The following is a 16,559-nucleotide window of genomic DNA, read 5'->3' as shown; positions in this document are numbered from 1 at the left end:
CGTATGTTCACTGCAGCTCTATTGACAATAGCAAAGACATGAAATCAACCTAAATGCCCATTAATGACAGATTAAATAAAGAAAATGGGATACATATACACCATGGAATATTATGCAGCCATAAAAAAGAAAAAGATCATGTCTTCTGTTGGAATATGGATGGAGCTGGAGGCCATTATCCTTAGCAAATTAACACAGGAAAAGAAAACCAAATACTGTATGTTCTCACTTATAAGTAGGAGCTAAATGATGAGAACTCATGAACTATAAGAAGGGAACATTAGACAATGGGGTCTAGTTGAGGGTGGAGGTTGGGAAGAGGGAAAAGAGAAGAAAAAGCAACAATTAGGTACTAGGCTTAATATCTGGATGATGAAATAATCTGTATAACTAACCCCCATGACACAAGTACCTATATCACAAAGTTTTACATGTATCCCTGAACCTAAAATATAAGTTAAAAAAAGTATTCTAAATTAGAATAAGTATTCAACTAGTATCTACTAGTTACATAGTAGATATTCTTCCTTCTGTTACATTAAAAATATTTATACTTTGAAACAGCAGGAGGAGTATGAAAACATTTCTATTAAATATCTAAAATTATCAGTTCTTTCTTTTTCTTTTTCTTTCTTTCTTTCTTTCTTTCTTCCTTTCTTTCTTTCTTTCCTTCTTTTCTTTCTTTCTTTCTTTCTTTCTTTCTTTCTTTCTTTCTTTCTTTCTTCCTTTCTTTCTTTCTTTCCTTCTTTCTTTCTTTCTTTCTTTCTTTCTTTCTTTCTTTCTTTCTTTCTTTCTTTCTTTCTTTCTTTCTTTCTTTCTTTCTTTCTTTCTTTCTTTCTTTCTCTTTCTTTGTCTTTTCCTTCCTTCCTTCCTTCCTTCCTTCCTTCCTTCCTTCCTTCCTTCCTTCCTTCCTTCCTTCCTTCCTTCCTTCCTTCCTTCCTTCCTTCCTTCCTTCCTTCTTTCTTTCCTTCTTTCTTTTTTTTTTGACACAGTCTCTGTCACCCAAGCTGGAGTGCAATGGCATGATCTCAGCTCACTGCAACCTTTGCCTCCCACATTCAAGCTATTCTCCTGCCTCAGTCTCCTGAGTAGCTGGGACTACAGGCATGTGCCACCGTGCCCTATAATTTTTTTTTTTTTTTTTTTTTTTTTTTTTTGAGACGGAGTCTGGCTCTGTCACCCAGGCTGGAGTTCAGTGGCGCGATCTCGGCTCACTGCAAGCTCCGCCTCCCGGGTTTACGCCATTCTCCTGCCTCAGCCTCCCGAGTAGCTGGGACTACAGGCGCCCGCCACCACGCCCGGCTAGTTTTTTGTATTTTTTAGTAGAGACGGGGTTTCACCGTGTTAGCCAGGATGGTCTCGATCTCCTGACCTCGTGATCCGCCCGTCTCGGCCTCCCAAAGTGCTGGGATTACAGGCTTGAGCCACCGCGCCCGGCCCACCGTGCCCTATAATTTTTATTTTGTATTTTTAGCAGAGACGGGTTCCATCATGTTGTTCAGGCTGGTCTTGAACCCCAGATCTCCCAAAGTGCTGGGATTACAGGCATGAGCCACCGTGCTCAGTCCAGTTTATCTTCCTAGCCATGTATTTCTCTAAACTCACAGAGATATCTGGAATTCAACTAACTAAATATGTAAGTAGTGTGCTTGTATTTTTCTGTATTGCCTAACTTATTTTCATATTGGGCAAACGTTCTTTTTACACAGTAAATAAAAGTCAAAATGCTTTCCTAAAAAAATCTAATTTCTTAAACATATTAATCACATAAAGCCTATGTCTGAAAAGTCCAATATTTACACCTCCTATTGGTCTATTTCTATTTTCTGTTTTGCTATCTTGGCTTTTTTTGGTCATTGAATGCTGTTAGCTAGTATATTGGGTAATTTTATTTAATTAATTTAATTATTTTACAAAATTTCCATTTTTATTTTAGATTCAGGGAGTGCATGTGCAGGTTTGTTGCAAGGGTATGCTGCATGATGCTGAGGTTTGGGCTTCTAGTGATCCCATCGCCCAGACAGTGAACATACTGTATTGAGTAATTTTAGATGAGGCTGCTTTCCAGCTAAGAGCTCAAGCCAGGTCACTAAGAACCTTGTAAATCACTTAAAGTAATTTGGACCTAATTGTCACAGCAATGAAAAGACATTGAAGCACTTTAAGTGGGGAAATATTTTCATATTTACATTTTAGAACAGTGACTCTAGCTAAAGTGTGAGGGAATAAATTAGAAAGTAACAAGATGGGAGACATAGAGACTGATGGGTGAGATTTGCAGCAATTCAGTAAGAAAGGATAATAATGAAGGGCAAGAGTTATGCTAATGGAGAGAGATACTTATGAGACAGAATCCATAGGATGACTCCCATGTCCCTGTTTTTGAAAACTGAGTGCCGAGAAAATGGTGCTATTTACCAAACTAGATAAAATTGGGGTGGTTCAAATTCAGTAGAAAGAAAAAGAGTTCCTTATGGACTTGTGGAATTTGACACATTTGTGAGATGTGCTAGTGGAGGTGGTTTAGACACTCAGGAGAAAAGTCTGGATAGATCAAAAGATGTGGATGTTGCCAGCACATAGCTGAGTGCAGTGTGATGCATGGGCATAGATGGAAGTGCACAGGGAGAATATGTGGGGTGGGGACAAGCATCTTGGGCAGAAGCCATTGGAATACAATCAGCCAAGAGGCCAGTAGACTTCTCTTTAGAAGCCTGAAATGGAGACTGAGATAGAGTAACCAAAGAAGCCTGAAATCTAGGAAAGAATGACGTCACAAAGCCCAGGGTAGAGATTGTTGTGAAGGGAACATGGTCACCAGTATTAAAATGCCACTAAGAAAGCACTGAAAAAAAAAAAATCATTGTTGACCCCACTGAGGAGCATTTCAGTGGAGTAGCTGTGGGAGAAAGCACATGACAGTAAGCTGAGGAGAGGATGGGGGTGAGGAGACAGACAGTGAACACAGGTAGTTCAGGAAAAACAAGTGGCTCTCATGAAAAGGAGAAAGATTGATAGAAGGTATGTGACATTAGAAAAGGTTTATGTTTTTAAGATAAAGAAGATTTGACTATAATGAAATGCCAATAAGAAAAACAGGCTGAGCGTGGTGCCTCACGTCTGTAATCCCAGCATTTTGGGAAGCAGAGGCGGGTGGATGACCTGAGGTCAGGATTTCGAGACCAGCCTGACCAACATGGCAAAACCCCGTCTCTACTAAAAATAGAGAAATTAGCTGGGTGTGGTGGCAGGCGCCTGTAGTCCCAGCTACTCTGCAGGGGGAGACAGGAAAACTGCTTGAGCCCAGGAGGCAGAGGTTTCAATGAGCCGAGATCACACCATAGCACTCCAGTCTGGGTGACAGAGTGAGATTCCATCTCAAAGAAGAAAAAAAGAAAAATTACCAGAGTGGGAGAAGTTGACAATACAAGAGAGAATAGATCTAATAAATAGAGATTTCTCCAAGAAAAATGGAGGAAATGAGATCCAGAGCTCGGGGGCAACATCCACATTGGGCTCTTTGAGGTTAAGGAGATTTGAAAAAAAATTATTCTAACAGAAAGGAAAAAAGAGATAATATTTTGGGGGCACAGATCAGAAGCTAATTTTAGGTAAGACAATGACAGGGTGGCTTCTATTTTCACTGTGAATTAGAGAGGCTTGGACATCTGCTATAGGGAGCTCAAGAAACAATGGACATTTAAGAAATATGGTAGAACTGCCATATAGCATGAAAGATCCGGCTGACATCAAATACCATAAAGTTCTAAAGTTGTCCCATTCTGCAGGGTGATATTTACTTTTCTTAGCAGTTCCCAGAAAATTGGAGCAAGTGTGGAGGAAGGGGGCAGTTAGATTCATCATGAAAAAAAGATTTTGTTTGTTGGATCCCTTTTCAAACAACAGAACAAGGACATGGAAAGTGCTGGCAAGTATGATGGACAACAAAGAAAGACGTGAAGATGAAAGGGAATGAATAGATAGGAGGAATGAAGAAAATCTGAGGTAAAGATTCCAGTTCACTGCCCTGGACCTGTAGTTGAGAACAACAAATTTTCTACTTTGGGTGATTGCTATTATAAATATTTTTAAATTATACATAAGTGACCAGTTTGCTTGGAACAGTCTTTGTTTATGCCTTTTGTTATCATTGTTAGTAAGCCATCCCCTTTGACTCTTGAAAGTGTTCTGGTTTGACTAATACATTTTATTTTCTTTATATATAAAGAGAGATGACACGAACTAGGCTTGGTCAAAGGAAAATAATGAGTTCAGTTCTAGAAATGTTAAGTTCATGAGGCTATGGGAAATTCAGATTGAAACGTCAAGGAAACTGAACATACATACAGACACAACTAAATTTATCCATAAAACATAAATTCAGACAGTACTGAATAAATTATAATTTAGTGATTGACTCAAGAATGATATACTAATTTGCAGAGAGACTCAGAAAATATTTGCATTACATTCTTGAAATTATTTTCTGTGTATTAAATTATACAGCAATTTGGATAAAGTGAAAATATTAATCATGTGAGGATGAGGAATCATGTTAACATTGGCCAAATGGTCAAGCTGGACTTTTACATTGGGTAATACCTCAAAGTGTCACAAGGTGGCAGCACAACCACAACATAACATGTAATTAACAAGGGTCAAGATCCTTTCAGGTATTCTGCAGTTAGAATTTATACCTGTTGTACATTATACATATATTTTTCTGAGTGTGTGGTCCTTAATTTAAAAATGATTATTTTGTTTTATCGTTATTGCTGCCTTGAAAATGGAGCATATAGAAAGTTTAATTTTCTAATATGTACATTATTTTAAAATATTTTAGCTAGAATAAAAAACATGATCATGAATGTACATTGATGGCATTCTCAGGATAATTATTAGCGCATAGGGTATATAATGTCATAGTTATAAATGCTCTGTAAGTTTGCATCTTGATTAATATATTTCAGTTCAACAATTTTATTTAGATCTTTTAAATATGTCTATCTCACTAGTAAAATAAAATCTGTAACTTTTTTCACTGACCTGTAGAAGGAGTGTTCAGAAATTTAATGAAAAAATTGTTGTTTGTCATATTCTAGTTATAGTAACTTCAATTAGGGGATAGGGTTGCCAGGTTTAGTTAAAAAAAATACAGAATATCCAGTTAAAATTGAGCTTTAGAAAAACCAGAATTTTTTTGGTATAAGTATGTCCCGTGAAATATTGGGGACATACTTAAACTAAAGTTATTCAATTATTGAATTATTTTTTATATTTTATCTAGCATTCCTATTAAGGGGAGGGAGGAGAATTTGGGGAAAAAAAAAAAAAAAAGGAAGTTGTCAAGAAGTCCAGAGAAATCCAGGATTATGTACTACAAATTCGACCTATGATTTAGAAGTCTTCAGAATCAAGGAACTAGAAAAAGAATTATAAATAGACTTGAATTAGTCTGCATTCTGTGGTAAACTCATTTATATGGTAAACTAAACAACATGGGCTATGGTTAATCAAGTACTCTGGTGAATTACCATCTACACCACACATTGATTACTGATTTTTAAACAACAAAATGCAACAACATATATTTAAAGTTAGTTCGGTATTGGACAAAATGCAATGAACAACTGTAATCTAGACATTTTGGGGTCTTACCCAGGGTTATCATTATGAAAATCTGTCATTAGAGCATCAAGGCACGGAAATACCATTTTAATTTCCTTTAATTCAACAAACATGTCTGGCACCTTCTATATGCAGCGGACTGACTAGGACTGTGAGATATAAGGATTAATGAACATTGCTGTTATCCAACTCAGGGGACATTTATAGTTAATAAAATAAAAAGTTAAATTCATGCATAAATAATGTCAAAACTCATTCTTACTAATTTTTCCCTGGGTTTCAGTTCTTGGTTAACTGCTTCTCCCTTAGTATATCCCTGGGATGATCAATCCCCTGTTCTCTTCCAGATGATTTGCAACTACCATTTTAATGTCAGAGTCTTCCAAATCTCCATTTCCGCCATGACTTCTCCCCTGTACTTAAGAAATGTACATTCAACTCCTATGAGTTTTTGGCTGTCCTGTTGTCACTTCTTCCTGAATTAGACTAATCATTTCTCCCAGAAACTTCTATTCTTCTCTATTCCTAATCTTAGTCAATTGCATCCCTCCTCATGTAATCATCCATCCTTAAAACTGTCACACTATCTCAGACTTCTCGTCCACATCCAGTCAATGCACCCTCATTCAATCATGCCTACACTGTTTCAATGATCTCTAAACGGGTTTCTCACCTCTAGTCTTGCTTTCCTTAAATTTAGAGATGTACTGAAATTAACAATTAATTTTATTTACATGATTAATTTTATACTGTAGTGATTATCATTTACATCTTAAAAGAGTTTATAAATTTAACAACATTGATGGGTAAGAAAAGACATAAGGAAACAAAAACAGAGCTGGGGAATGGCTTGGGTTTGGAGGTATTCAGGCATCTGAAATACAGGCACTTGGGATAGAAAGTCAGGACACCCCTGAAGCCCCATATTCAGCACTGTGCTGGACACCAACAGCGGCAACAGGATGTCAGGCATTTGTATCTCCAAGCCAGGTGAATAATGCAGGCTAATGACCCCTCTCCTCTAGGCTGCTGGAAAGATAGGGAAGGAAATCACCTGTGTAAATCAGGGTCATCAGTCCTAGAAATTTAATAAGCTGTAAGCACATCCTTATGTTGTAAGATCAGAACAATATCTTACAACAGCACCAAACGATGGTAGCATAATCTAATGGGGTATAATTTAAAAAAAAAACTTACATGAATTAATGAAATACTTAATAAAATACGGCTATGAGTATGCTGTATGCTAATTAAACATAGTTATGTTTATGAGAAGATATTTAAACAAATGACTCTGATTCATGTCACTTTTATAAAGCCAAAGCAGATTTTCACTATTTTCTTTTTTTCGTAGTTAGTTTTCCAGAAGCTAAGATCAGCATCAATGCTGAAATGTCTCTGAAAACAATTTTACTGTACTTAGGTACCTGAGCAAATATTTTTAAAAGATGTTGGCTTTGACCCGTATTTTCAACATGATGACTGATTCCTTTGCTTCTCCTATGCATATTCCTTTTTCATCTCCACGACTTTGAGGAATTCTTGGACCACGAATGTGGATTCTCACTGCTCCCTCCCATGAAACCTGGATATTTGGGGTGGCATAAGGGCTCAAAATTGTAGAACTTAAGAAGTTATGGATGCACTACCTGTCCAGGGGCCACAGCTGAAGCATTGTCATGAAGGGCTGAGGGGATCTAGAGCAGAGGTTAAGGCAGAGTGAACAGGAATGTTAACACAAGATGGATGCTGGAAGCCCCTTGGGGCAAAGGGAAGAGGGGAGGTGGAAGAACAGGTTGATCAGGCTCAGCTAAAAGGAGCCAGTAGTTAACATGGTCCTTCAAATTTCTGGAAACAGGCCTTGAGGGAATCCGTCTGTTCTCACACAAGGAGTGGGGATAACTGAAAGGCTGAAGACCTTGGGGGATTGAATCAGGCTTAATTACACCCTTTGGTGTAAGGATGGAAAGGCTCCCAGATGTTTTAAATTCTTTTTACAGAAAACAAAACATTTACTTTAAAGAAATAAAGGACTTAAAATGTAAATGCATGAGTGAAACTCATTCACACTTAAGTGTAATGCATGAGTGAACTTCATTCACAATTAAGCGTAATCAAGAAATCAATAAACCAGAGAACTATCAGATCCTCTGGGATGCAGGGGTAAAGAGCAGGAGTCTCTTTATGAGATAGAGGGGTTAGAACGCCTGGGTAAACGCAAAGAAAGGGAGCCAGGAAATTAGGAAGGCAAATTTCACCTACTTGGCAAATTTTACTAGTGATTCATGATGTGTATCCATCTGTCTCCTCCACTGGTTTGTGAAGTCCTTGAGCCAATTACTATGCAACACCTAGCATGGTGACTGCCTGGTGCAAATGGTAAGCACTACATCATTCTTGCTTAATCTGAATTTTAGTTTCAAACTGGTGGACAACAATTCTGTGCAAATGCATTTTTGCGTTTCCTGTCCATCCAAGCAGACATATTATTGGAACCCTAGGCCTCCTGGGGTTCTGGAGTGTCAGAGCTGCCTTTCCAGGCCCATCTGTGTCCACACAACCAAGAAACAAAGCTCTTATCCACTCAGCTCAGCGTTTGCACACAAGGGAAAATAAGTTTTTAAAATGCATGCTCAAAATTTTCTTAATACCAAAACTATGAGGCGAGAACTTTTTGGTTATTTTTGTTACTCAAAGTACACTTCGGGACCTTGTAACATTTCAGGTTTATGACATCAGTTTTCACTTTCTGATTATTTTAGAATGGACTTTCACAGTGTAAAGTGAGGGGGAGCAGATGGCACTAGCACAGTGCCTGGTAAACAGCCAGTGCTCAATACATTTTTGTTGAATAAACAAACGGACAAATGAATGATCAAATGAGATGATCCCCCAAATTCAAAATAACAGAGTAAAAATGAAAAAAAATTCACAGAGTATGAATGAAGACAAAACCACGGATTATCCATAAGACTTGGTGAAAGGCTTAGGGAAATCCAGACTTACCATAAACATAATTTGAATATTATTTAATTTAATTGAATATTATAGTAATTGGAATTTAGTAAGCAATAGAGTAAATTGTGTTCTTTTTGGATGTTAGATTGGGCAGAAGGGAAAATTTCTGTTGTCTTGAACAGATGGAGAACCAGTTCTTTAACTTTAGTAAGTTTTCCAAGATATTTTCACTCTGAATTTTTCTTTTTGTTTTGTAAATAGTCTCCTGGCCTTATAGCAATACCCTGATCTCAAGTGTCACCCCTGTTAAGCTGTAAAACAATCAATGGATTCTCAAAATAGTCAGCAACATTTGATACTTAAATTCTGGCTATCTCTGGGACGCATAGCTAAAAACTCTTAATACCAGTTATCCCCTTCCATGCCTCTATCAGTGGGAGGAGTTATTATGTGGAGCAAGGGCAATATAACTGTAAGCATCAGACCATTTCAGAGAGCTTGGCTGGTTTTCTCTTGTAAAGTTTGTTCTTGTCTAGTATCCTCAAGTCATCCAAAATCATTAAAACTTCTTGTAACATGGTAGAAGACTTTAGAAGAAGGCCGGGCATGGTGGCTCAGGCCTGTAATCCCAGTACTTTGGGAGGCTGAGGCGGGTGGATCACCTGAGGTCAGGAGTTCGAGACCAACCTGGCCAACATGGCGAAACCCTGTCCCTACTAAAAATACAAAAATTAGCCAGGCATGGTGACACATGCTTGTAGTCTCAGATACTCGAGAGGCTGAGGCAGGAGAATCGCTTGAACCTGGGGAGTGGTGGTTGCAGTGAGATAAGATCTCGCCATTGTACTCCCGCCTGGGTAACAGAGTGAGATTTCATGTCAAGGAAAAGAAAAAAAAAAAAAGAAAAAAAACTAGAAAAGTCCATGATTAAACTTCTACGTTAAGGACCTCTTTTAGGCAGTCTCTCGCTAACTCTCTCACTAGAATGAGTATGCAATTCATTCTAAATCACAAGGATGATCCAATGAAATTATTAACAGAAAGTGGTTTATTTTTTTTCCTAATAGATAATGATGTATTGGAAATAAAGCTTAAAATAATCTGCTTTATTTTATATGATTGATGTGCTAATTCCAAACAGTACCTCCAATCAACACAGGTTATAATTTTGTGATATTAATGAAAAACAACTTAATGGGCAGGTCTCCTTCTTTCACTGTGTGGGTTTCCCTGCCATACAAAAACCAAACGCTTCTAAAGAGGAAACTTCCATTCCACAACAGCAGCCCTAAATCTATTTGTGGATTACACCTGAAAAACTCCCCAAGTAACAAATTCATCATTTTTCTCTACTGAGGCATTTTACCTTCCTATATGAATTTCACAACTTGTTTTGATTCATGCTGATTGTCCTGAGAACTGTTGCAATTGTCACATATCTTGCAAAGAGCTAATTGGAGTAATAATTCATATATCTTTTAAAGAAAAGATTTTTAAAGCTGTCAGTGCAATACTCAAGTGGATGAATCTTCTATGGTATCCTAATACTTCCTTCAAGTGGTGGTTTCCCAAGTAATTGTTTTTGTCTAGGATTTTTTTTCTATTAGATCAACTTAATGGAAGCCAGGTTCCTGCTTCAAAACTCCATGGGAACAACAAGTATAGATGAAGTTGTTTTACATGCTCAGTATTAGTGTTTGAGAGCAGTATTTTATAAAATAGACCTCATTACTCAAAAACAACTTGTACTACTATCCTTTTCAATTTAATGAAATAATCAAAGAATATGAAACACAATGTACAGCTGCGTGGTAACCTTTTAAGCTAGTGGTTGTTTACCCAACTAAATTCAGTAACACTAAACCTTACAGAAGGAACAGTGATTTAAGATGGTCAAACGCTTTCCACCATTCCTTGAACAATTCCATGACCTGTCTGTCTAAAACAAATCCTATATTAGAAGTGAGTTGCAGTTATGAAGCTATATCCTTGTGGAGGCAGAAAGTTAATGGTAAAGTATCCAATAAAGAGTAAAGTGATCTTAAATACAACCACTAGGGATTTCATAAACTGTTGAGTTGTACCTTAATTTTTAACTTATATAAACATCACTTGCTTTATTTTCTACCCTGAGCACCTATTCCAACGTCTGGCACGTAGTTAATGTTCAACAAACGTCAACCAAAGGAGTCAAGAGTATTTTAAGAAGCCGGTGAGAAAGCCTTATTTGACTTATCCACTAGGTGGCACACAGGGACCATGCTTCACACAGTTAACCACCACAGACCCTCCCGTTCATAGTGTAAATAAAGAGATGCATTATTAATTTATACCACCTCGTCCTCTCTACTCCTAATAATTGTTTAACCAGCTGTTTCCTCTAATCCTCCTTAAACACTATTGATTAAAATCCTAAGTATATTCAGGTTTCCATCCTTTCCTACTTCTCCCAACAGCATTTTGTTACCTTTAAATGACAGGCTGAGTACACTTAAACTACATAGCCTAAGTACTATGGTTACTAATCATGGCTGCAGGATGTCAGAAAATTAATCTGAAGCATTGTCAAAGTTATTTTCAAATTTGCCTTGTATTTTGTCAGAATTTTAACTGGTGAGATACCATTATCTTAAAAATGCACTCTGAAAAATAAAATGTGCATGGGGCAAAAAGAAGTGAAAAAGAAAACTAGTTTATTTTCTAGAGAAGGGAGTCATTTTCTGAATATAACTCTTGTTCATCTTTACAAAGATGAAGTGCATTACTACCTTAAGATTCAAAAGACTTCTTCAACTGTTCAGAAAATACCAATATTCCACACCCAAGATGCTAAAAGGTAGGATTGTTTAGTAGATCGTTTACACATAAAGTATCTTTCTGCCTAATCTGAATGTATTTATCCTGGATGTGTTACTTGCTCCCAAAGGAAGGAAAAGGAAGTGAAACCACTAGGGATATAATGAATTGATTCTTCTCTGTGAAAGTCTCTTCAGTACTTCTAAATTATGGTGTCAGTCATTCCTCTGAGAGACAGGGCCTTGCTGAAAATAAATGGCTCATTTTATAAATAAGAACATAGTGTTTCCCCACCTTCTTGTTTCTCATAGAAAACCCAGGCCCATCAGGCATTGCTGTTGAGAATACTGGCCTCTGGGTACATTCTTCCTGTAGACCAGTGGTCTGTAGAGGTTGTTGGTTATCTCTTGTTCATTTAATTAGCCTTAAGCAACATTACTTCTTATCTAGTTCTGTTTTTAAGCTGTTTCCAATTTAGTGGAAGAGGTCATCAACAAAAATATAAATTCATTTCTTAGCTGAAACAATTAAATTTTTAAAAATGAGTAGTATAAAAGTGGCTAAAGACTAAAGCTAATCACTGAAGAGTCCTTTGGTATACATTATATTTTACTGAATGGAAGGAAAACTTTCATTTTTGTAAGTAAATGGAATTTGGTAACTGATGTAAGAATTATGAATCATATCACATTAAAAATTCTCCAACAATAACTACTATGATATACTTTTGATAGAACAATATTCTCATTCCATTAAAATACTGAAATGACTGAAATGTGTATAAAATCTCTGCAAATTTAGTACACAGAAATAATCACATAGAAATAGTTACCAGAAACTGTATTTGTAATGAATAAATATTACATTCATTTAGAAATTAATCCAGAGCCTTAATTTCTTAAGAACTATTAGCTTCCAAGAAGCCAGCCAGTATGTTTGATTTTATGACATCACACTGGAACATGCACAGGAACACTTTCCACCCTAAAAATTCCCAAATGTACTGGCCACTCTGTGTATTTTTCCAGTGATAAATGAAAATAAAGCAACTTATTCTCAAATTAATAAGCCATCTTATTTTGAACACAATAGTCACATTCAATGGAAGAAAACTACTTAATCGAAGCCCAAACAAGTTTAGGTTTGTTTTGGTGGTGAACAGTCTCAACATATAAATAATTTCTTTAAGCAACTTTTAAAAGTAATCTTAACTATGACTATAAATTCTCTTCAGTGCATTAAAATTATCCATCAACATCATCGTATATATGAAATGCATCATTATTCTATGATGTTAATTTCATAATTAGCTGGAGAAGCCTGGGTCAAAAACGGCAACATTTCTAAGATTATTAATCTAACAGGTATTACCTATGCCTTAAAGTAACCTTCTTTTTCACATAACCCTATATATTCTCTAACACAAAATTCATAAGCCTGGCTGGACATTCCCATTCCTCACCTTTCCCTTCAGCCTATACTATCCTTTTTTTCATCTCAGGTGCTATAAAAATGGTTGTTAAAATACAGATAGAAAAGTCACCACTTGGACACCATGACACTACCAGATTTGCAGTAACACCAGCAGAAGCCAGCATACTAGAGTTAATTCTGTCGCCAATTCTAAACCGAGCCTGTTTATTGTAGTGAAATATTTTATCCGACAATATGAAACTTTTTAAAAAGTTGAGGTGTCATATTAAATTAAAATGAAAGCTAAATTCAAAAGAAAACAATAAAATTTGTATAATGTATATATACATTACATGTGTATTGCCCTTTGAAATCTTAAAGGCACAAAGGTATAACCAAAAGAGGGGGAAAATTTTTGCAAGTTTTACCTTGTCCTGAAATCCAGGAGTTCGGATGCTCTCAAGTTCTGCTTAAGTTGGAAGCTGGAGATCAAGTGAAGCTAGCGCTCTTTCTCCTCACCTTAAGTTTGTCTCTGGGCGAGTGTGAGTGTGTGTGTGTGTGAGAGAGTGTGTGTGTGCAGAATGTCTCTTTGTGGCGCTGGATGGCAGAGGTCCTGATCCTGGGAAGAAGGAGGCACTTTCTCACCAAGAGCACAAGAAAAGCAAAGCGTCACCAGGAAAGCTCTCCTCCCAGATCCCCTAATTACAGCCTAACGTGCACTTCATGCAAACTTCAGGGAGGAAGGGAGGGGCAGCTCTGTGCCCAGACCTTGTAAAGCAGCAGCCTCTTAGATGACTTTCCCCTCTGCTCAGATCTCAAGTATCTCGCTCTGGGGTTCAGGAAAGCCGGCCGCTACAACCACACAAGCCCCCACCACACCACACCTCCCAAACCCTCACCCTCACCACTCCTAGGTCTGTCCAGAGGGGATGGGACATGGGGTCTGTGGAATGATCTGCGGGACAGCGATGTGAGCACACTCCTCAGGACAGTCAGTTTGCGCTTTGTTTTATTAGCCTCTGCTTAAAAGAAAAATCCAAGGGTCGGAGAGGTCCTCTCTTTCCCGCCTTCCCCTCCCCAAAGGAAATCAAGGATAACAGACAATGATGATAACAGCACATAAAACTTCCTAAACTGGAGATGGCCTTCCACCCAAATCAGCAGAAGCATATTTTCTGGTTTACTGGACTCAGTATTGGTGTTGAGTTTAAATTTCTCTTAACAAACAACTGCTATTGTATCCTTGGATGACAGAGCTCAAAGAACCTGGATTTATTTATAGAATGAGGAATGCGAGGGAGAGACGGGATGGGTGGGGTTGGGCTGTGGATCCATACCCAGGATTAGAACCAGATGGGCACAGGGCGCCCGCGCCCGCGCGCGCGCGCACACACACACACACACACACACACACACACACACACACTCCTGAAATAACCACTGGGGAAGATGCTGGGACACGCGGGAAAACGCCTCCTGAACAAATAGACATTTATTTATAACTCCTGGGAGAGTATATAGGTCCATTGATTCCCGCCTTGAGTAACCAAGGGTTTTGGAGAGGAAATGGCTTCATATTTCAATAACAGAGCCACCTTTGATGGAGTCTAGGAAGGGGAAAAAAAGAAACACACCGCAGGAAGCAAACGGCTGTTGGAGCAGCCGGGAGGAGGGAGTGGGGCTGGCCCTGGGACTGAGGACAAGCAAACAAGCCCGAGGGGCCCGCGGCCAGGGTGGAGGCGAGACGCAGGCCGTCCCCGAGTAGCAGCGAGCCCGGCCAGGTGGCGCGGGGCGCTGGGGGCGTGCGGGGGATTCGTGTCCGTGCTCCCAGCTCCAGTCGCCGGTTCGGGCAGCGCGGCGCAAGCGGAACTGCGGGCTTCTCAGGGCCGCAGCCGCCGCTCGGGCTGGGGCGCCGGTGGGGTAGAGGGTCCCGTGGGCCGTAGGGAATGGGGGAGTCGTGAGTGCATGAAGTAGTGGGGCAGGAGGATGGGCGGGTCCGGGGCGTCCTAGAGATGCAGGTGGGAGTAGGGACCCGCGAGGCAGCCAAGATGCTGGGGAGGCCGCCGGGACAGGGGCTCTGGTTGGCAGTGCAGGTGGCCCGTGGGCAGATGAGCCAGCACGCAGGGCGCGGGGCAGGGCAGCATCCAGGATGCTGGATCCGAATCGCGCGGGTGGCGGCGAGCGGCGCTATTGTCTTAAAGATAAAGCCTAGACCTCGGGAACTGCCTCCTCCTGGACTCTGGAGAGAGGCAGGAGAGATTGCAGGGGAAAAAAGGGTTCTTCCCGCGTCTTCTGAGAGATTTCACCAGTTCTTGCCTCCGGGCTCCTCCTTACCATTCTGTCTTTGGTAAATCGACACGTGCCTCTTGGAAAGGTTTCATTTCAAAGACAAACCGAACACTCACACACCCTCCCTAAATGAAGACAGTTATATTCAAAATGAATTCTTCATCAGGCAGTTCAACAGTTTCTTGGAATTCCAAAACCGGGGTGAGGGCGCTTCTCTTATTTTTCTGTTTCCCCTCCCGCACAGGGAACAGGCTAAGGGTTTGAAGTTTTATGTCCCTAATCTAGGGGCTATTGAGGCAGCTGTTATGTAGGGCTCTACATTAACTGCCAGTAAAAATAAGATACATCTCGGGTTTTCCACTATGCAAAGGGTTTCTATGCTATTAATATTTCTTGTAAACGTTCAGGGTGGTGTGTATTTTAAAACGAATTAGACTTAAAAACAAATATCCAATTTTTGTATTAAAGCACCATAAAGGTGGCGAGGCTGGTGGTGTGTGGCTATGATATCATATAAAGACAGTTTAAATACCGATCTTGTTCCCTCAGCTTAACAACCTAATTTCTGGCGATTGCCTGGAGCGTAAATCAAATCAGCTGGTTCATGACTGGCACTTGTTCCCCTATTTTGTGGTCTGCTCTATACACTTATTCCGGCACAGCATTAAGAGAATTTAATGTATTCTGTTCTGAAATTGTTTATTAACCACGCAAGACAAACTCTTTTGCAACTTAGTCACACCATTGTGAGCTACCCTAGCTGTGTTTTCAATTTCAGGTATGGCCCCAACCACTGAGATAGACTTCCAGAGATAATGACAGCTACTTACCTCTGAGTCATCCTGTCCCTACTGGTCCTCCCCTATTTCCAACCTTCCCTTCCCCATTGCCTCCTTACTAGTCCTTGTTAAAGATCCCCAGTCTTTTTAATCCCAAGTATTTAACCTGTCAATAGTGTGTGTATGAAGTGTTATTCAGGCTTAATTTAATTGACGTTATATACATTTTTCCATTCGTTTTGGGGTTCACATGGTTTTCTAGTTATTTAAAATTTACATTGGAATTAGCTTTAAGAGTCTTTAGAAAAGATTTTTATGTTCAGTTAATTAATGTTCAGCCAAATTGTGCTTTATGGAGGCATACATTACTTTGATTAGCCCTTATAATTTTTCATCAGGGCACAGGCATTATAATAAGCCATGGTAAAAAATCAAATCAAGTAAATACAGGAATAAATACAACTCTATTTTCATGACTAAATACTTTTACAAAGACTTAAATTGTAAAAATAATTTTTGAAGACCAAAATATCTTCTTAAAGAAAACCATATCAAAAAAGTATTCTGTATTTGAAGATTTCCTGTATTTATTAACATTAGTAATCCATGTAGAAATCCATATCTTTCATTTGACAAATCAAGTTTAGCCTAAAGCTGCCTCCTTACATATTTTAAGTTTGGCCTAAAGGTTTCTCT

The 16,559-nt window shown here is 38.8% G+C and overlaps 1 protein-coding gene across 1 annotated transcript in view; it reads right to left on the bottom strand.

Moving 5' to 3' along the window:
• LOC105475037 (hyaluronan and proteoglycan link protein 1) overlaps positions 1 to 13,479 on the bottom strand; it is an 82,414-nt gene extending 68,935 nt beyond the window's left edge. Inside the window, exon 1 of the mRNA XM_071098706.1 lies at positions 13,224 to 13,479. The gene's annotated coding sequence lies outside the window, so the exon portion shown is untranslated. The remainder of the gene's footprint in view (positions 1 to 13,223) is intronic.
• Between the last annotated feature and the right edge of the window lie 3,080 nt (positions 13,480 to 16,559).

The sequence above is a fragment of the Macaca nemestrina genome, chromosome 6, assembly GCF_043159975.1.
Source record: "Macaca nemestrina isolate mMacNem1 chromosome 6, mMacNem.hap1, whole genome shotgun sequence".
In the NCBI taxonomy this organism is placed as follows: Eukaryota; Metazoa; Chordata; class Mammalia; order Primates; family Cercopithecidae; genus Macaca; species Macaca nemestrina.
Note: the sequence above shows the minus strand (reverse complement) of the source record. Positions and strands in the feature narration are given on the sequence as shown.